The sequence below is a fragment of the Suncus etruscus genome, chromosome 16 (assembly GCF_024139225.1).
Source record: "Suncus etruscus isolate mSunEtr1 chromosome 16, mSunEtr1.pri.cur, whole genome shotgun sequence".
Lineage (NCBI taxonomy): Eukaryota > Metazoa > Chordata > Mammalia > Eulipotyphla > Soricidae > Suncus > Suncus etruscus.
Genome location: NC_064863.1, coordinates 49,746,702 through 49,768,403, shown reverse-complemented (window position 1 = coordinate 49,768,403; position 21,702 = coordinate 49,746,702). Strand labels below are relative to the sequence as shown.

Genomic DNA, 21,702 nt, shown 5'->3' with positions numbered 1-21,702 from the left:
CAAACCCAGGAGTGCTCAGAGGTTACCCTGGCTGTGTGCTAAGGGTTTATTCCTTGCTGTTTTAGGGATACTATATTGGATGCTGGGGATTGATATGGGTCAGCTGTGTGGAAGGCAAATGTGATACCTTCTGTGATATCCCTCCGATTACCCCAGGCACTTATTCTAAATGTGATATATAAGTGATATCATCCTGTAATTATGCTTCTTCAGGGTTACTTCATTAACATGATATCTTCCATTTCCATAAATGTTGAAGTAAATTGCATGATTTCATCATTCTTTAAAATTATGGAAATATGCTTAACAAATTTGAATGCCATCCTTGTGCAGGGGCCATGCTAATTATCTCTGTGTCATTTCAATTTTTGCTTCTGTGCTAAAGTGATTCTTAACCAGACTTTTAATAATTATTTCAAGAAGTGCTCTACTTTTATGTATTTTATTTTGTCTCCATTTAATTCACCAGAATAGCCAAACATGAAATGCCATCCAAAGTATAATTGACTGATTATATTGTATCATACTGAAAAACCATTTAAATATCACTAATGTTTTTATTAAATTTGGATATTTATATTCATAGATTCCAAAATTTTCCATGTGTGATACAAAAAAGAATGAAGAAGACAGGAATAAAGTCGTCCTAGAGGGTGAAGGTTAAGGTTAAATATAAAGACTGAAATCATCGAACAGAGAAATAACTTTTATTTATTTTAAAATAAATTAAGATTTTTATGGTAAACATAATTTATAGTTGCTTAGTAATACTACAGTCATTTGTATTATTAACTATTCTAATACCAATCTCGTGATTAGTGGGATTTTCTCACTAATGACCCAATTTCCCAACCTCTTCCAAGTCTGCCCCTTGTAAGGTACAAGTAATTTACTTTACATTGCTTGTTACAGTTAAATAGCAATAAAATTGTCAAAAAATAATTGAAAGAAAATCTGTGAAAGTTGTCATATCTCACTATGGGATCATTAAATAATTTATGGTTTATTATGCTGCTTATTACATGTTAAACGTGTTGTTGGGTTTGTCCATTAGGCTTATGTGGCTTCTATAATCATTTCACATCTAATTTGATGTATTCATAATTAGAAGTCAGTATTACAATTTGGAGGTAAAATTATGCAGCTGCTGCAACTAGAACTTAAAGGCTTTGTGGAGTTGGGGGTGGGGTGGGAAAAACTCATGTGGTAGCAGCAATGATTTCTGGGTATGGCTGCTGGGATTATTATAAATACAGAGGGAGGGTTGGGGCTGCTCTGGTTCCAAAGGTCCCCCGAGATATCAGCCACCAAGCAGATATTACATGGAGTTTTGGGCAGTTAGAATCTCTGTAGAGATTAGTGGAAATGCGCTGTGGCAGGGCCATGGGCATAGCAGCAGTTCTTGAATGTGTTTGTATAACTTTAGTTCATGTTGTAAGTTATTTAAAATAATATCATTTAGAGGCAGAACAATAGTTTCTGGGGGCTGGAGCCATAGTACAGTGGTAGTGTGTTGATCTTGAATGTGGCCAACCTGGAATGAATCCGAATTGCTCTGTGGAATTCCATATTGTCCTCAGAGCCTACCAGAATGATTTCTCAGCAAGGAGCCAAGAGTTACTCCTGAGTACTCAAGGGAGTATTACACACACACACACACACACACACACACACACACACACACACGAAAAAAAAAAAGAAAAAAGGAAAAGAATTTTGTATGCAATTTTTTTTTACAATTAAATAAAACCACAAGGCTCAGAAAGATAATGTTAAGGTAAACTACTTTGCATTAATTCAATGGAGTTTAATTCCAGGTATCATATGTGATTCACAAGGTCACAAGGAGTGACCTCTGAGAACAGAGCTAAAAATAAAAATTAAGCACAATTGGATGTGGCTCAAAAATCAGCATTAAAACAAAGACAATATAATACAGCATTTCCCCACAATTTATTGAGGTACTCTGGTTTTATATTGTTAATGTTAGTTCTATGTATACAACATTCCAATATCAAATTCTCATCAGTTTTCCTGACTCCTCCCATCACGATGTTCCAAAGAACTCATATCCCTTCCACAACTTCATAATATTTATTTAATATCCTTATTTAAAAAACATACTTACAAACATGTTTGTAGTTAGGTTTTAATCATAAAAAGTAGATACTGTCACCTGTGCAAACTTCCCACCACCAATGCCCTGCATCTTCCTCCTCCCCACCCACTGTCTGTCTTACTAACATTGTTATGATAGTTGGTGGTTGTAGTTATTTCTCTAACTACACTCACCATCTTTGTTGTAAGCTTCATATCATGACTGGTCCTTTTAAACATCATCTTTATTGTCTCTGGGTTTCTTTTATGTTTTTTTAATCCCATATATGAGTGAGACTATTCTGCATCTGACTCTCTTCTCTGACTGATTTTACTCAGCAAAATAGTTCCTATATCATAGTTATAATAAATTTAATAGATATAATAATATCATAGTTATAATAGATTCTGTCTCAGAGGTAATTCTTTGAGTTCAAAAGTTGCATCTTCTAATTCAGTCAAAATGTTAATATAGAGGGCCTGGGCAGTGGCGCAGGGTGTAAGGTGTCTGCCTTGCACTCATTAGCGTAGGACAGACCACAGTTTGATTCCCCGGCATCCCGTATGGTCCCCCAAGCCAGGAGCAATTTCTGAGCACATAGCCAGGTGTAATCTCTGAGAACATCATTGGGTGTGGCCAAAAAAAAAGTTAATATGTCTGCAATATGCCCTCACACAATAATGAAAAGATCGAGTGGCTTGTTAGCACTTGAGTGCAGTAAATGTTGTTATCCTGTGCTATAAAGTGAGTTTATAATATGAGTTTTCTTTACTAGAAATATGCTGCTTATATAAACTAGAAGTTACCTGTGATAGTTAAGGTGCAGGGGTGCAGAAAAAGTATCTAAACAAAAATTTCACTGTATTAGCTTGCATTGTCCCCTGTGTTCTCCTTAGCATTAACTCTGAAATAAATATTTTCTCGATCCTTTTTGTGGTGGTAATAAGAACATTTTACAATGTTAAATGGAAACTTGTAAAAACTTACAAAATTATTTTCTCTAAGATATGTATTTATATAATGTTTAGTTTATTTTAGTATTAGGTCTATAAAACAAATTGAGGCAGATAAAAAATACCTTAGTCTAAACTTTAGATAAGGAAAAGTTTTAGTAGTAAAGGTACTAGGCCTAAAAAGGTAAATAGATAAAAGAGGACACTAGGAAATGGAGGTAAGTAAACTACTTGTGGAATGGGAGGATCAAAATAAATAAAATAGCAGTACTCTACAAACCTCCAAAAATAGGCTTGACATTCTTCAAGAAGTAGATCAAACATTTCTAAAATCTATTTGTAACAATAAGAACCCACAAATAAAGCAAGCTTTAAGTAAAAGAAGATGGGAGACATCACTTTCCCCAACTTAAAATTGTACTAAAAAGAAGTCATTAAAGCAACATGGTATTGGAATAAAGACAGACCCTCAGATCAATGGAATATACTTGAATATTCAGAGAATGACCTCAGACATACAATCAAATAATATTTATAAAGGGTAACAAAATGGAACAAGGGAATTCTTTTCAAGAAATGGTGTTGGTATAACTATGCAGCCACATGCAAAAAAATAAAGGCAAACTCAGACCTCTAACACCATGCACAAAAGTAAAATCAAAATAGGTTAACGACATTGAAATTAGACTTGAAACTCTAAGGTACATTGAAAAAAATATAGGAAAAAACGCTCTATGACATCGACACTAAAGACATCTTAAGAAGACACCATTGCCCAAACAAGTTGAAACAGAGATAAACAAAGAGAATTACATTAAATTAGAAGCTACTGAAACTTAAAGAAAAAGTAACTAAATTACAAAAGCCATCCTCAGAACAGAAGAAACTATTCACCCAAAACTCATCTGATAAGGGATTAATATCCAAGATATACAAAGGGCCGACAGAACTTAACAAACAAGCAATATTAACCCCACAAAAAATGGGTAGAAGAAATGAACAGGCATTTCCTCAAAGAAGAAATACTCTTGGTCAAAAGGCACATAAAAAAATTCTCCATATCATTAATCATCAGGGAGATGCAAATCAAAAAAATAAGATATCATCTCATGTCACAGAACCAGTTCATGACATAAAGCTTGCCACAAAGAGTAGCGAGTGCAGTTAGAGGACTGACCAAAATGACAACTACCATTAAATGATAAGGAGAGTGTGAGAATGCCTGTCTGAGACGCAGGCAGGGGTTTGTGTGGAGGAGGGAAATTGGGAGACATTGGTGCTGGGAAAATCGTACTGATGAATGGTGGTGTAGAGTCTGTGATTGAAACTACAGTAGAAAAATTTTGTAGACATGGTGATTAAATTAAAATAATAAATGTAGGGCCCGGAGAGAGAGCACAGCAGCGTTTGCCTTGCAAGCAGCCGATCCAGGACCAAAGGTGGTTGGTTCGAACCCTGGTGTCCCATATGGTCCCCCGTGCCTGCCAGGAGCTATTTCTGAGCTGCCAGCCAGGAGTAACCCCCGAGCACTGCCGGGTGTGGCCCCAAAACAAACAAAAAAAATCTATTTTTATAATATGAAAAAATGAATACAATCATAAGCTTGCATTATATGATACAATTATTTTTAGATATGCATATTTGGATAATATTAAACATTCATATTTCTTGTAATAATTTAAAGTATCATAAACTGACCTATGTGAATGCTTTTGTGGATAAAATCAATGTACATATATCTTAAGGAAAGCCAAATAATGTATATAAATTGTGGTTATATTTATTTAATCATTACATTTAAATTATTATACTTTCATTCTTGTTGTATATAAGGCATGCAATGAGCATCTGTTGTACACTGTGCACCAATACGTTCTCTTTGACGGCCAGAGATAGTATTGAATTTAAGGTATTTGCTTTCCTTATGATCAACTCTGGTTTACTCCCTGGTACTGTATAGAGCAACACCAGGAGTAATCCCTGAACACGAAGTCCAAAACAAGTCCTAAGTACCACCATATGTATATATGTATATATATTATTATATATATAATATAAATGTGTATATATTATATATGTTATATATGTGTGTATACTTTGACATCATGTTTTAAATATAATTTTTGTATTCGCTATATTGCAAGTAAGATATCTTAACATATTCGTCTAGATATGTTTAAGTATAAAATTTAATGTGTGTATGGCCACTTAATGGAAATAATGCAGTGTAAACACAGAAACAAGACTTTCGAAAGTAAAGTAATGACAGGCAAACCACTGAAGAGGAATTCTTGTTCATTAAATATTTCATCTAGTAATTTTCTTAGAAAATTGTGTACATTCAGTGTACATTTTCTTAGAAAGTACACATTTTTTGGGGGGGGCACACCCGTTTGATTCTCAGGGTTACTCCTGGCTAAGCGCTCAGAAATCGCCCCTGGCTTGGGGGAACCATATGGGATCGAACTGCTGTCCTTCCTTGGCTAGCACTTGCAAGGCAGACACCTTACCTCTAGCGCCACCTCACCAGCCCCAGAAAGTACATATTTTTATTGTCAGGTTTCTGGTCATATAGCAATTAAATTCTACCTTGGATTGTTTAGTTTATGTTACAAGTAAAACTGAATTATATATTTATATATGAATATGTATATAATTGCCTCATTTAAGCACAGTGATTACAAAATTGCACAGTGATAAGCAACGTTATGAAAGTTATTATTCTTCAATGTAGTTATAAAGTCATTGCCAGAAGGTTTAGTAAGGACTTGTTGCTAGATAACCATTCTTTCATATAATTTTTTATGAATATTGGGTGACCAGGTAAACATTAACATATAAATTGGAGTTTCTCTATGAGGATGACTGTATTAAACATAAATGAGTTATTTTGTCCTTTTTTTTTTTTTTGCTGTTGGAAATTCAACAGCAAAAAATAACTTTGTGAAAACCCCAATACAGAAAGTAGTTTGAATATCATTTACAGTAACAAATTATAGCTTAAGGAACATTTATGAGAAATATCCAGGTTATCTGGATTTAGAATTTTAAGAATTATCTAGAGAGCAACTGCAATCTATATAATGATATTACACAAGGTGTTGAAGTCAATAATTTTGCATTAGTTAGTTAATAAATTGATTTTAACTTGTAAAAATAAGTTTTAGAGTAAAAGATAGGAGGTGATTGCCATTTCTATAGAAAACAGAGTAACATTGGGGCCGAAGAGATAGCACTGTTGGTAGCATGTTTGCCTTGCATGCAGCAGATTCAGGACAGACCTGGGTTCATTTCCTGGCATCCCATATGGGCCCCAAGCCTGCCAAGAGCGATTTTTGAGCATAGAGCCAGAAGTAACCCCTGACTGCTGCTGGGTGTCACCAAAAATCATAAAAGAAAAAATTGTAATATTATAATTGCATTTTATTATGTACATAATTTAAAACTATATTTATTTATTTTTAAGATTTTATTTAAGCCATTAACTTTTTATTTAAGCACAGTTTTAAAAGATAATCTGCCAGTTATCTACATCACAACTTGTTTTATGCTTATTTTATAACCAATTTGAATTTATAGAGAAATTTGTTTAATTCAAACTTAGTAAAGGAAGTGTGTGACTTTGAAGGTGTTTTGTGGATCATACAGTTCTAGATAGTGATTTCAATATCCAGATTTGCAAAGTATTTACTTCACAATATTTGTAAAGTAAATGCTCAAGCATAAAAATATCTTTCTTCTCTTTTTACAAAGCATAGATGTTTTACGAATATTTTTTCACTAATTATACTATATCACATTTGAAAACTTTAAAACATACATAATGGTATCAATCTATATATAATGTATAAAAATCACTGTTTTTTAGAAGGCCAATATTGTCTTCCTTTTTTAATGCTAAAGTATCATTTTTGTAAGATGGTAAAAGGCATAGAATGCAAATGCATCAGTGAACACCCCCACTCTTAATGTTTGGCTTCAATTTTAGTTTAAAGCAAATAAAAGTAGTCAAATTTATTTCCCCAAAAACGCCATGCTTCTATACACATGAGTAGTATGCCTCATTATCAGTATCTTAAACCAGAGTGGTGCATATTTTGAATAATTGAATCTCTATTGACATTATCAGACTCGAAGATCATTGTATAAAACATTTGCAAAATATATCCAATTTTTTCTAACAATGTATGAGAATATAAAAAATGAAATTTGAAAAAAAAACATAATTTTAATCATATAAATTTGTATTTTTATTTCTTTTGTATGTATGCATACAGAACTATATTCAAATATGCATGCATATATATGTACACACAGTTTAACATATCAATACTATTTAACACTGTGAATAAGGAAACTATAACAAAAAATCATAGTCAGTTTTATTCATGCATAGTTATATAACTAAATTATAACTAAATAATAAAATTTTATATACATTTTTATTGATGGACTTAACTAAAAATCTTACATAAGTATTGGAGAGTACAATTTAAATAAAAACTGAGTGGCTATAATATAAATAAGAAAATTATGCATTCTCAAAAATTGTGTCAGTTGATGATATAAGTAATTTCACTTTAGATTTTCATAAGTTGTCAAATATTTTTGATTTTTTTTGTTTTTGGATCACAACCAGTGGCACTCAGGGGTTATGCCTGACTTTACGCTCAGAAATTGCCCCTGGCAGTCTTGGGATCATATGAGATGCCAGGATTTGAACCACTGTCCATTCTGTTCCACTGTGTGAAGAGCAAAAGCCTTACTGCCATGTTATCTCTCTGGACCCACGTTGTCAAATATTTTTAAATGAGTAAAATAAAAAGAGTGAATGTTTGACAGAACATGAATTTTCCAAAATAAAATGTCTCATTCTTAACATTTTAATAATTAAAATGTTTGTAGTTTTAAAAATTTTGTTCATTAAAGTAGCAATTTAACAAAGTAAATTATAGTTTTGAATTTAAAGTTAATCATGTCTTCCATATTTTTATCTTATTTAAAGTGTTTGCTAACATCTTAGGAAACAAATATGTACAAAAATGTATAGCAATTTTTATATATACAACTTTCAGTGATTTTTTGTTTGCTATAAATGAAAGTTATTATTAACCATAACAATATGATAATCTATGAATAAATATTAAAATATATTAATATGTTAAATATGTCATATTTAATATAATATATAACAATATATTAAAATATATTGTACTCATTAGAGTGCCTACTTATTTTATTCTTCTTTGTACTTCATTATAGATAGTGATGTTTGAAAGCTACCCTCAATGTAGTCTCAGGGTTGTTTCTCACATACAGTTTGAGAGAAAAAGATTTGGGAGAATAAGTCCCAATAAATGAACATTTTACTATCTAAAATATCAAAATAAATACACCACACTGTATGTACATTTCCTTTTAGACTGTCAATGATTTCATGACTTTACCTAGTTTTTAAATTCTATAAATAATTACATACCTTTACATAGTCTTTAATTATAGAAAATAGCCATGTATTTTGTTTATATTCAATTTTGTATAAATGAAAGACTAAATTCAGAAATTTAATTAATCTAATATAGTAATACTCTCCAAGCTTTGTTAATATAATTATTTTGGCTTCATCCTTTCTTTCTCTATTATGAAAATACATTTAATTAGCTAATTGTAAAACCAAATGTCCAAGCACTTTCAAGATGGTCAAGGTGATTTCAATTACTTTTCTTCATACAATTTTATTTCCATAATTCCTAAAGATTTTTATCTATGTTATTTGTAGGTCAATACACAATAATTTACATTCTGATAATGTTCAGCAAAGCATATCTAAGAGTAAGAAATAATTAGCTAATGCAGATCTAAAAGTTGTTCAACCAACATACACAATTAGAATAACTTCGCTGGATTTGAAAAGCTTAGAGCCAACATGTTTTAATGTGTCAGTAAAATTGACAAGTTTAAAAAGTCTATATTCAGCCTTGAACTGACATTTATTTTATTAATTTCATAAAGATGGACATTTGAATTTAATTATTAATTAAGTTATTGTGTTTCTTTTCTCTTTTCCTTTATTCTGACCCTAAGATAAGGGCATTTTGCTGGGTTAATCAATGTTAAGGGGAAATATTAGCTTAGGAGGAGAATTTCTAATAGAGACAGGTCCAAGTTTAGGAAGCATCCTTCAAGAGAAGATACAGGTTTAAGTGGAAAAAATTTTTCTAGGGAGAATTTAATCTGGCATAGACTTGAGATGTGTGTGATAAAGACAGTTTGGCAGGGACAATCCTGTCAAGGCACATAGCTCCAAATTAGAAGGCTATCATTTGTACATATACATTTTAATAAATAGAATATGTGATTCTTAATAAATAAAATATTTTGTTATTTTATTTATAATAATTTATTCTATTTAATAAATAGAATATATGATGAGATGAAAAATGATAGTGGATATTGTTCTTAAAAGACCAAGGAATATCTAGAATGATAGTATAGTGGGTTTGCCTTCCTTGAGTTCAACCCAGGTTCAGTCTCTTGAATTGTATATAAATATATGGTCCCTGGAATCTTCCAAGAGTTTTTCTGAGTGCAGAGTCAGGAGTATCACTTAAATATTACTCTGTGACCCAATTAAATAAAATATTTTTCCTATTTTATTTTTATTTAAACAATGTGGTTATACTACAGGTTTTATTCCCCACAGATAAAGTTGTTTATGATTGAGTTATAGTCATACAATGTACAAAAACATCACCAGTGCTTATTTCCTGACACCAATATCAACATATTTCCTCTTAACTTTCTTGATGCCCTCTCTCCTCCTCCCTAACTCCCCCACCTGCTTCTGAGGCAGCATTTTACTTCACTCTCTCTTTTTTTTTTTACATAAAAAATGAGTCAATGGGTCTTTTCTTACATAAAAAACATACATTTTTTCTTTCCATAAAAATTAATTTTATTGTGCATAAAATAAAATCTATATTTAAATAAAACATGAGTTTTTATTTTTCTAAATACTTCATTTTATTTTTTTTACAAAATAGTTTGTTGTTTTGTCTCTTGCATTGTGCAGAAGTCTTGCATTGTTCAGAAGTTCAAATGTCACACAAACCCATGGCCTCATCTCTCAACTGATTTATCCTTTTAATATTGTGATCTGGAGGACAGTGTGCTGGAAAGTTGATCATAATATGTCTTTCAGAACTGTCCTTCATTTCTTTTATTTTTATTTTTTTAAATAATTTTATTTTGACCAAAGTGGATTACAAATCATTCACAGTAATATTTTACGTATATAGTAACATTGAATCAGGGGCATTCCCACCACCATGTTGTCCTCCCTCTACCTCTGTTCTCAGCATGCATCCCATACCCCGCTCCTTTGACCCTCGGACTGCTAGTATAATTGGTCCGCTCTGTGTCTAGCTTGCTGTAGATTGGGTATTGATTCTGTTGTTGTTGGCTTTGGATTGGTACCTAAGTCTGATAATTTTTTATTTTTATTCAATGTTCATACGACCGTTTGTCATGGTACCCTCTATTATTTCCCCCTCAGTTTGTGAGGTGGAATAAGATGATTCAAGTTAAGTGGTTCTGTTTAAAAGAAAAGAAAAAAAGGGGGGAGCAAAAAAAAAAAAACAAGCAAAAAAACAAACAAGCAAAAAATAAATGAGCAAAAAACAGGAGGAGTCCTTCTAGAGGCTAAAAATATTGATTTAAGAGAAGAAAGGGGAAAAGGAAGAAAAACATAACAATACAAAAAAAATTTAAACAAAAAACCAAAAAAGCACCACAGCAGTAAAGACAACAACCCAACAATAATCACGATCTTGAATAAAAACAAAACAGAGCAAAAAAACATAAAACAAAACAAAAAAACAACAACAATAATAACAACTAAAAAATTAATTTGTGCCTTTTTTTTTTTTGCATAGACACAGTAAATATTGGGGAGATTAGAAAGGGAATTCTCTTGGCCTAAGAGATACTGTCATGGGCATAACTCCAGGCTCTGTACCTGTTCTTTCACTCTCCCCTAGGTCATTTTGTGGTGTCTGGAAACTTTCAGCTCAGTCTGGACAATAAGATCAGGCCTTTGGGGCCGGGAAGGTGGCGCTAGAGGTAAGGTGTCTGCCTTACAAGCGCTAGTGTAGGACGGACCGCGGTTCGATCCCCCGGCGTCCCATATGGTCTCCCCAAGCCAGGGGCGATTTCTGAGCTCATAGCCAGGAGTAACCCCTGAGCATTACAGGGTGTGGCCCAAAAACCAAAAAAAAAAAAAAAAAAAAAAAGATCAGGCCTTTGTAACTAGAGATTTTGGTATTTAAAAAAGATCAAGAAAACATTTGTTTAGACTGACAATGCTTGCTAGCTTGCTACCAGGACAAGCTAACGCTTCAGTTTTATACTTTCCTAATGCCCTTGCAGGACAAACTGAAATGTGACAATCTGCCACACATAATTTATGATATATTGACTGTTTTATCAGATAATTAATTTGCTAAAATTGACATATATGTTGTGTTGCCCTCATCTATGACATCTTTAATTATAGGATAAAAAGAACAATACAACCTTAAACTACACAGCTTATAGTTTTATATACATAAACTACTTTTAATTTAAGCTATATATATATATATATACTTTTTATTATCTTGGGTTTCTATTTGTATTTATTGTACCACACTCAGCTGTGGTTAGGGCTTTGTTCTGTACTAAGGAAACTATATACATTGTCTATTATACATGGAAGAGCTATGTCCAAGACAAGTTTCGTACTCTATACTAGCTCTCTAGCCTTAGACAAATTCTTGAAAAGCTAGCAATAAAGCTCTTTACTATATTTTATTATTAAATAGCCTAAATTTTTATTATTAGATATCTATAAATTATGTAGTTATCAAAGCTATAAATCCTGTAGTTCTTATATATTTTATTAACATATTTAGAATTGTGAATACTGACATCCTTGTAATAAATATTTAATGAAATAAAAAGAAAGGACAACTAGTATAATTATGCATTAAACAAAAGAAGATGTAATAAATGATCCTGGTTACTTAAATGAAAAAAAAATACTATTCATTTGATTAACTATTCAAAATAAATGATTAAATGTTGTCTTTATAATTTTAGGTAAATTATTCTCTTATATCACATAAAAACTATTTTATGAAGGTATTTTTCTATTCCAATCTACAGCATGATTTGCTTCAGCTCTAGAATGCTTGGTTTTAGCTGATTACTATGCATTTTTAATATTTTCATAGTTATATAACTTGGTACATGCTAAAATATTAAAAGTTGTAATACTTGTATATTTATTATCATACTTAATAAAGACTGAATTAATGGAAGAGATGAATAGCAATAAGTAGTATTTATGTATATTTTGTTTTATTTTGTTTTTTCGTCCATGCCCGGTGACACTCAGGGGTTACTGCCTGGCTATGTGCTCAGAAATTGCTCCTGGCTTGGGGATCATATGGGATGCTGGAGAATGGCACTGTGGTCCGTCCTAGACTAGAGCTCGCAAGGCAGATGCCTCATAGCTCTTGCTACAACTCCGGTGCCAGCAGTGTATAGTTTATAAAGCAATTGGTTTATATTTGATAAGACAAATTCTTATCTGATTTTCTATAACTTAAGTATATATTATTATTTCTTATTTCAATGGGCCTTCATAGATGGATTTTTAATTTTTTATTATTTGAAATTAGTTTCCACAAACCATATTTATAAGCAATTCAAACATAGATATAATTTTAATTCTAGAAACACTGTAATAAGACAAATCTCTTCTAACAAGTCAATGAGTATTCATTGGTTTCTAAACTAAAGTTTCCAGAAGAATGTGCATAAAAAGTTTATTTCCATTAGTTGTTTGGAAAGAAGTATGATCTAGAAATTTCATAAAAGTCTTCTCTTAACACAAGTTAAGTAACAGAGCACTGATGCATAAAATGATAGATTCAAGACTTTCTCTGATGAAGTATCTAGAGATATTGAGCAGTGAGTGTAGGAAGCTTGCAATGAATTTGAACAACCTCTTTGCAGGATCAGAAAATATCACTTGCTCACACTAAACATGTTTGATATGCCTACACATAACTGCCTGCAATGAGTTACAGATCTTTTGTGGATCTTGAGAGAGCTAGAAAAACCAGGAACCCAGAGAACAGAGATATCGAAGCAAACAGGACCATTCTCATTGTATGATGTAGTCCAGTAGATACAACTGAAGAACTTACAAGGCTGGCACTTTGCATCTTTGACATCTCCTTTTGATCAATTTTTAAAATAAAATAAGCCATAATTATAAGAAGAAAGTATAGAACTATGATTTTTACTTGGTTTTTGAATGTGGTTGTGCTCAGGGTTTATTCCTGACTGAAAAGAGATATGATTTTTAAATAGTTTATATTTATTAGCATCATCTACCTCAGATTGGAAATATCTGAAAATATAAGATTTATTCTGAACATTGTGCTATAAACAAGAAATAAAGATAAAGAAATATGTTTTTAATAAATATCTTATGGAGGGAACTTGGATAATTTTATTAATAAAATTATATTTAATACTGATAGGCATCTAGTTTATTGTATCCTTTTTGTATTGTTATGTTATCATAATAAAATATTTGTCTGTGTACTTGCTAAAAATTCATATTTTCAAATGCAACATAAATAAACTTTGAAAAGATTGGCATTCTGTTTATGGGCAAGTTTTATTTGATGTTGCATAAGAAATGAAGTGTCATCAAATATTTAAAAATTAAAGAACTCTTATTTTTTTCCAATTCAAGGTTATACTTGAGATTTATACTATAGAAAATATTTGTCTAAATATATTAAAATAGCACTATCTTAAATTAAAGCAATCTTAAAAATGTTTCATAGACAATAATTGATAAGTCAAGTAAATAAACGTACAAATTAATATGGAATAATTAGATATGCTTAGATATAATTAGATAATTAGAACAATAATAAAACACGTTAGTATTTATGAAAATTGTTTTATTTTTTGCTCATATCAAAATTCTCTGCAAAGAATTTTTTAATTGTTTCATCATTTTCAACAAATTTTAGAATGTTATGTAAATTATCAGATAAAATGTTGTAGAATCTACAATAAAATATGCTAAACCTAGAAACTAGCCATTCTTGCCTATCTAGTCTTTATTTCCCCAAATTTGATTATTTTCCCATTTATTTAAATACTTTATATCACTTAATGAACTTTTATAGCATTTTTAAATGTCATGTTTAATTATTTATATTCTTTATTAAATCTATTCTGTAGCATTTAAATTCATGTAGCATTTTTTTTAATGTCAGGCTCCTTCATGGTAGATGATAATGTCTCACAAGTGACAGAGCCTTTCATTACTCTCCTGACCCTCTGAAACCTATTATATTCCTTATTGCATAAGTATTAATATTGTCTAACTTAATTGCTTGGGTTTTAGATCTTTGTGCTTAAAGTTTCAACATGCTCAATAATAACCAACTAACCATCTTGCCAGCAAATAAACCAATCAGCTGAAAAGCAAAACTATCTCTTGAAGAGATTAATAGATGCTATCAACATCTACCTAAAAAAAAAAAGGAAGCAAATATTCAATGTGGGTAACTCTTTATTGAAATATTTTATATATGGAATATTCTGCTTCCCTAACTCTCTTTTCTATCTCTTTGTTTACTGCCTGCCTGTCTTTCTGTCTGCCTGTCTCCCTCTCTTTATACACTCCGTGGTACTGAGGGACTACCCCTTGATCTGTGTGCAAGAAGCATTTCTGGTGGTGCTTGGAAACCATACGAAGTGTTTGAGTTTGGAAAAGGGTTGGTCTGGTGCAAGGCAAATAGATATACTTAACCCCTGAAGTGTAAGGTTGCACCTGAAGATACTTAAGCCTTTCAGATAAGGTTGCTCTGGTACACCTCACGTGATACTTCACTCATGCACTTTCTTTTTTCAGGCTATGCCTTTCATGTCCTGGAATTATCCCCAATTTCCCAAAAAGTAAGCTGAGTGGCCAGCGGTAGGGCATTTGCCTTGCATGCAGAAGGACGATGGTGGTTCGAAACCCGGCATCCCATATGATCCCCTGAATCTGCAAGAGGCAATTTCTGAGCGTAGAGCCAAGAGTAGCCCCTGAGCACTGCCCGGTGTGATCCAAAAACCAAAACAACAGCAACAACAACAACAAACAAAATAACAACAAAATAAAAACTAAGCTGAGAGCAGGACTCCCAGGCATATCTGTGGTGGTCCACAAACCAAAATTTTTTTTTCTAATTTATGGAATTTATCTACATATATTTTAGGTATTTCTGTGAGTGTATGTTCTTCATAGATTGGTAAATATTTGAATATATAATAAGTAATGATAATACAAAATATTTTCTGAAAAACCAGTAATGTTTTTAAAGGCAGAGAATATTGCAAAATAGTAAGTAGAAATTTTGAGTGATGACTTTGAGTTTTACAAAATGATTACTGAAATTAAAAAACAACACTTAAAATTTAGCAAATGATCTTCAGATTTTATATAAATTTATGAATATCTAGGTTAAACTGCAATATTTTAAGTTGAAATATGTATAGGAAAAATAGAAGTAAAACAATGGCAAGCCATAACAAAACCTTACCTTATGAATAAAAATGATTAATAAAACCTTCAGAAGCATCTAGAGAAAGAATATATTACTATAGAAAAATACAAACAAAGGTAGCATTTTTTATAAAGAAGTCTGCAACCTAGAAAATGTGGATCTTATAAGTATTCCAAAATAAAATTTTGTAAATATTTATGTGCACTAAAGAGCCTTACAAAACTAGATGAAAATGTTTTAGAGAAAGTAAATAAATGAAATGCAAATTCATAAGTTGTAGTTTTTCAATTCAAAATTTTTGCGATTAATAATTTAGTCATAAATAGTATGAAGATGAGATAAATTTGTTCACAGTACAAAATGTCAGTTCCAAATAGCTGAGTAAATATACATGGCATTTTAATTTATTAAGTTAGAGCATAAACCCAAAGCAAAAGTAGTAGATATGTAGTTTGAAGAAGGGGGCTGGAGACATTTGCCTTGTATGCAGCTGATGCAGGATGGTCAGTAGTTCGAATTCTGGCATATCATATGGTCCCCCAAGGCTGCTAGGAGTGATTTCTGAGCACACAGTCAGCAGTAACCCCTGAGCACAGCCGGGAGTGACCCAGAAAATAAAAAAAGTCATAACATGCATGAAAGTGACATTAATTTTATAATTGTAATTAAATTATTTAATTGAATCATTACAATGTTGTTCATGATTAAGTTTCAGTCATATAATGTACAACTTTCTTCACTGGTACATATTTCCAATGCCAATGCCCCCACTTTCCATCTCTCTTTTTTTCTCTCTTTGTTTTGTATATTTTTCCTAATAGACACTGCAATATTATTACTGAAGTTACTGAAGATGTGTCATGCATATTACTTTAACTCCTTTCAGCATGCACCTCTTTTGCAGATGAATTGTTTCCAAATAGCATTATCCTAGAATTTCTTTTTTGCCCTAACTCTTCCCTTACTGTTTATGGCAAGCTTCCTCCTGGTCCATTGTTTCTATTGTTTTTGGATATTATTAGCATACTATTTTAATACCCCACACCTAAGTGCAATATTTCTATGTCTATAGCTGACCCTATGACTCATTTCACTCAGCCTAATGCTCTCCATATCCACCCATGTATAAGCAAATTTTATGACTTCATTTTTTTCTAAAAGCTGCATAGTATTCCATTGTATATGTACACCACAGTTTGTTTAGCTACTCATTTGTTATTGTGCATTTAGGTTGTTTCCAGATTTTGGCTTTAGTGAATAGTGCTGCAATGAACATAGGAACTCAGAGATCTTTTCTGCATTGTGCTTTTGGAATCATTAAGAATTTCCCTAGGAGAGGTATTACCGGATCATTTGGAATTGATCATACTGGATCAATTTCTACTTTTTTGAGGAATACCCATATTGCTTCCAAAATGGTTAGATCAATTGACAATCGTACTAGTAATGAATGTTTAACCAAGTTTATATTTATTGAACCTTTATCCTCATATCTACACCTTCTTATTACTGTGCCCATTGCTGTGTGACAGCCTGTCTCATGTGTGATGATACTCATTGTAGTATTGCTTTGCATATCCCTGATAATAAATGGTATGAAGCATTTTTTCATGTGTCTTTTGGCTATCTATATTTCTTCTTTGAGGACATTTTTCTTCATTTCTTCTACTGTTTTTATTATAGGATGGGTTAATGTTTTTATATTAAGAATTATATATCTCATATACTAATCCCATATCAGATGATTATTGGTTGAATACTTTCTCCATTTCCACAGTGAGTATTTGTGCTCTAGTCAGCATTTCTTTTAAGGTGCAAAAGATTCTTAATTTAATGAAGTCCTATTTGTTTCTCTTTGCTTCCACTAGTTTGGTCAAGGGTCATTAAATGTCAATTAGACTTCTGCTTATATTTTCCCATGTGCCTTATGTTTTTCTTTAAGTATGATATCAAGGAGTTTTAATTTTTTTTAATTATTATTATTTTTAAATAATACTTTATTCTTCAAAATTACAAACATGTTTGCAGTTGGGCCAGTTTGCAATTGTACCTTATATTTAGTTTCAGGTATGATATCAAGGTATATAGTAAATTTGGTTTTGACATTTGTGCATACATTAGTTGTCTGAGTGCATTTTCTTTATAAAGCTCAACAATTTTCCTAACAAAACTCGTTGAAGATGTTTTTGTTCTCCACTTGATTTTTCTTGTCCCTTTAACAAAGATAAATTGATCATACTCCTTAGGGTCAATCTTCGAATCCTCAAATCTATTTCATTAACCTCAGGGTCTGTTTTGTCATAATACCATACCATCTTATTGACTACTGTTTATAGTACAGTTTTAAGTTAGGGAAAGAGATGCATCTTATCTTCTTTTTCCCAATGATTGTTTTAGATATTTGAGGAGGGTTATATATTCATTAAAATTCCAGAAGTGTTTGACCTATTTCTTTGAAAAATATTATGGTATCCTTATAGGGATATCATGAAATCTATACATTACTTCTAATATATTGCCATTTTAATTATGTTAATTCTCTAAATATATCAGCAGGAAAAAGATGCAAGACATTATTTTCATTTAAATTAGTTAACATTATATTTTATACTAATTTGAAGAACATTAAATTACAAAATTACTCCAATGTTAGAAAGAAGTATTGATTTTCCTATATCAATTTTCTCCCAACAACAGTTAGCATTCTATTCCAATTGTTTTCTTTAATAAATATCCTTCATTAAATAAATTGAATATATAATTATAATGCTATTATTTACTTTATTATTTTGAATAACTATGGCAGCCTGGCAATACTTAAGGATTTTTACTGATTCTATATTTGAAGTTTGCTTCTGGTGCTGTTTATGGCTGTCCTATTTGGTGCTATGAATTTAATCTAGTGTTTACCACATGTAAGGCAAGAGTTTTACCTTTAGTATAAAGGTATTGTTCCAATGTTTTGTGCATTTTATATTGTGTATATTTCAGGTAAAAAAAACATATATGTTACCAAAATTTTGTGTTTATTTACATTTTACTTTTATTTTCAGTGTCTGAAATATAAATGTATAGAAAGTTTTAATTTTTTTGATAAATGATTTTCTAAGCTCATTCAAATACATAAACCTTGGTTAAAAGAGCCCAAAAGGTAGAACACATGCTAGTATGTGGACAAAAAGCCTGTGTAACCAATTACAAACCAGGAACCATCCAAACTGTGACTCTGAACACAGAGGTGAATGGACTGGATGGCTAGAAGCTATCAAGTGCCTTACAAGTTGTCCTACTTGAAAATATAAATTTATGAATAACTTTATATTAGTAACAGTCATGCATTAAAAATAATGCTTATATTTAAAAAGATGGACAGTTTTAAAACATATAAAAGGTAATAAAAATACATCTGAGATTTTGATGCATTATATGGAAAATTCTTTATAGTCATATTAAATATTGAATGTTAATTTGCAATATTTCTTTATCAGGAGTTTATAGGTCCCCCTGATGATGAAAGAAAGTGATGATATTGCTCTAATATAAGTAACATCCTTATTTTATTACATAGAAAAAATTAAGAAAGTTATTAACTATAACTTAGGTTAGATTTTTATTCTGTTATAAAATACTTATTGCATGTTCTCTATATGTAAGACATACTACATACTATGTTATGCAATTTTTAAATAATTCAGAGACTTTGAGAATCCAGAAGTACATTATTTATATTTACATACAATTTTATGCTAGTGCCCTTTGGCTTAATAAATATTCAATTATACATATCTCATTCTCATTCTCAATATACTGTAACATTAGTGCATCTAAAACCTTAGTCATAGGTAAAATTCTGTTGGTGCTATTTTAATGCTGTTGAAGTATGATCCATTACAATTTAATGCTTTTAACTTATGTAACATACTATATCAACTGCTTAATCAAGAAGAATATAACTACTAATTATATAAAAAGCATTGGATATTATACATTATTTCAAAATCATTGCTGATAAAATCCCTGACATCATGTGATCTTTTTACTTCTGGAAACTTCTGTGTCAGTATAAGGTATCATGTTTCAATGTCATAATTATTTTTACACCTGTCTAATACAAAATCTTTTGCATGCATCATTCTCCATGGAACATAAGTTTACTTTCACTTTGAAGGAATGAATTATACACAATTAACATTTAGCTCGATCGTTTTATAACTAGCTCAGAAAAAGTATTATAATTTGTTACTAATATAATAAACCACAGAGACATGTATAACCAACTGAAAATGCTTCTCCAGTCTTAATTATTCTGGGCCAGAGGCATTGTACAAGCAAGATTCTTGCCTAGCACATGGCTAACTGGATATAACCCTGCCACTCTATATGATCCCCATAGCAGGCTAGTAGTTATTCCTGAAACCAAAAGCAGGAGCACCACTGGGTGTGACCCCAATACAAACATTTTAATTGCTGTTACATAAGCCTTTTTCCCCCATTTTATTATAAAATTAAAGTTTTATATCACAACAATGTTATAGACTTTCAAAAATATGCCTGTGATATTGCTTGAATAAATGACATGGTTTAGTTCTGTGCACATAAACAGATTATAATTTAAATTAATATTAAATTTAATTTAAACAATGAAATTGTTAAGATTAAACTACAGTATTTTCTTCTTTTTTTGTTTCTTTTTTGTTTTTTGGGCCACACTCAATGACGCTCAGGGGTTACTCAGAAATCGCTCCTGGCTTGGGAGACCATATGGGACCCTGCAATTTGTCCTAGACTAGAATGGGCAAGGCAGACACCTTACCACTTGCGCCACCACTCTGGCCCCAAACAATATTTTCTTGACGTATTAGCAGTCTAGTTCTACACTGACTTTTGCTAATACAAAAAAATAAAAAGAAAACAAAGCTAATTTGATAAATTCAGAGGTCAGCTGTTCTACTTTAAGATATTATTAAACTATTTAATTGAAAATATGGACTATAAAAAGGAAATATAAAATAATTATTAAAATTTATGAAAGTTATAAAATCTTTCTTTACTAGATTTATAGTTTTTCTAAATCAAAAGTAGTTATCTTTTAAAAAGTCACATAGGCCTAGAATATTTTTTGTTTTCCTAGTTACTTCTACAAATTTCATATACCTGTACCATTTTCCACAATAGATTTCACCCATGTAAATGTAGTCCTATTTTTTCTCAAATTTCCGTAAATATGCAGCATTAGTAAATAACATAAAAATTATGTACAGCTTCTCGAAGCTTCTAGAAATATCAATTATTTAAATAAACTTCATAACAATTATGTTGCTTTATGAAAATAATAACTTGAAAAAAATAAAAATTTGACTTATTTTATTCTTAGCTTTAATTTTGTTGATGATAATCGGCAACACTTATCTCACACTTAAATTCAGATACAGGAAAAGGCAATAACTCTATCAGCATTTTCTTTGTGAAAGCTTCAATAGGAAAATACATTTTATTTTAAAGGGAAGAGAAAGAAAATGTCTACCAACAAGCAGACAGAGGAAGAATGGGAGGGAAACTGAGGACTTTAGTAGTGGAAAATGTGCACTAGTCAAGGGTGATGTAAATTGTATGACTTAAACTCAACCATGAACAATTTCTTGACAATTATATAAAAATAAAAATGTATATATAAAATGATATGCAAAAATCAAATATCAAAATGAGTAAAAGTATTTTTTTTCCTTTAGAATAAATCACATTTTAAAACTAAAAAAGAAGCATCTGTAGCAGTGTTGTGGAGGTCCGAATGCAATCCAGACAATGGTCTTCTCTTCCTTACTCCAAGATATCTATTTATATTTTTGAACAAGGAAAAGTAGTTTAGTATAGAATGATAAGAGTCTGTACCATTCATTATACTAGGTAAAAAACTCTCAAAGATTCCCATCCTACATCTGGGACACTTTCTAATCTTATGCTAGCTAAAAGAATTCTCAGTGTTGAAATATAATAAGATTTATTGAAGTTATAATTCAATGATTCTAAA

The 21,702-nt window shown here is 31.1% G+C and overlaps 1 non-coding gene across 1 annotated transcript; it reads right to left on the bottom strand.

The window, feature by feature from the left end:
* Window positions 1-285: 285 nt before the first annotated feature.
* LOC126033182 (U6 spliceosomal RNA) lies at window positions 286-396 on the bottom strand. Its single transcript, XR_007504323.1, has one exon. It is a non-coding gene; the product is annotated as a U6 spliceosomal RNA (small nuclear RNA).
* Window positions 397-21,702: the final 21,306 nt, after the last annotated feature.